Here is a 1436-nt window from a genome sequence, read left to right as displayed (position 1 = left end):
TAGGAGCACTATTTATCAATCTGTAATAGAAAACGTGAGGAAATTCTGTCTTTTTTAAAGACAAACATTTTTGAGGCAAAACACCCAGCAAGAAGTTTGTAAAAAAATGAATCCGCCTCAACAATATAGAACTTATCTACATCGTTTGGATTGCTTACAATCAGTATTGCTTGCGCCCCTTTTCTAGTCAGATTATTCATAACACGCCTTTATTTTCCTTCGGTTTTAGATAATGTTCATTACCGGCGTGGAAATTTGTCAATTTTCCGCTTTTTAAGAACTTCCACTTAAAACAACACTGTTCCGTGTTGCAAGGGACGTTGCTTTTAGCTCATTTTTTCCCTGATTTTTTCCCCCATAACAACCGAAGATTTGGAGTCGTTATCATCAGCAATTCCATGCCAAGTTGCACTGGACACTGAATTCGATGAAAATCGCGCTCAATTTGCCCGTTTTGGCCGCGTGATTCGCGAACGCAGCCAGAACTTCCGGATAGCATACGCGATTCGAAGAGTATTTCGACTTTGAAACTGGCTAAAATCAGCATTTCATCCTGCTGAATCAGTGCCGTCAAACTGCAGCGAGGCAAAGAGGTGAAAATGGGGAAAATCGTCGATAACAAACAACGCATTACCTTAAGGATCCGTAGCCGAAATTGTATTGTTTTGTGGAAAATTCGCTGCTTGAATAATCCCCAACCCAACTAGCATTGAACATTCGACTAATTCCCCAACAAATTGTTCGGCTCGGCTGTCAAAAACACCCAACAATTCCCAAGAAAATCCGTTTGTTTGGCTGCCGCCCTAAATGTGTTTGGAAACGAACACGAACTAGCATGTAGCAGTTTAGACAGGTAAAGGCGCAATTTGCATGATAACAACCGAAAAAGCCGAAAATACTCTACGTTCGAGCAGGAACTGCAGCTGGAAAGCACTCCAGAAATTAAACAGTTGGTCGTGGTGCGTCCCTCCTGCTTTTCTCGGGCGTCCCTTTGATCCAACAAAGAAAAGCCAGATTCAGGGCATTCCAGGAAATTATCATGATTTACTTTCAATGATTATTTCCCGCAGTGATCGATGAAAAAACCTGCAATTTTGAGGGTTTCAAACCCTTCAACTTTCAGCAGGGGAAAACGAAATGGATTATGTGGTACCGCCACTTGGCCAAGCCTGAAAAGTCCGTCTATTTGGACAACGTCCAGACTGATTGAAATCGACTCGGCCAGTGAAGAGAGATCGGGAAAAATTGCAACAACATTTCACAAATACGCGTCGATGCCGAAGCCGTAAAACAATATTTTCGTTTTTCGCCGCAAAGAAAACTGTAGCCGCTTCCATTCCCCCATGTATGTTCCACTTTCCACTTAGCACGTTCCCTTCGTCAAGACTGGAGGAATTCCTTTGCCCCCAAAATTTCCCGACCCTGATATTTATTAG

Source organism: Dendroctonus ponderosae, unplaced genomic scaffold, assembly GCF_020466585.1.
Source record: "Dendroctonus ponderosae isolate FM_Combo_2020 unplaced genomic scaffold, Dpon_F_20191213v2 Dpon_F_20191213_9, whole genome shotgun sequence".
NCBI classification, from domain to species: Eukaryota; Metazoa; Arthropoda; class Insecta; order Coleoptera; family Curculionidae; genus Dendroctonus; species Dendroctonus ponderosae.
This window is presented reverse-complemented; position numbering follows the sequence as displayed.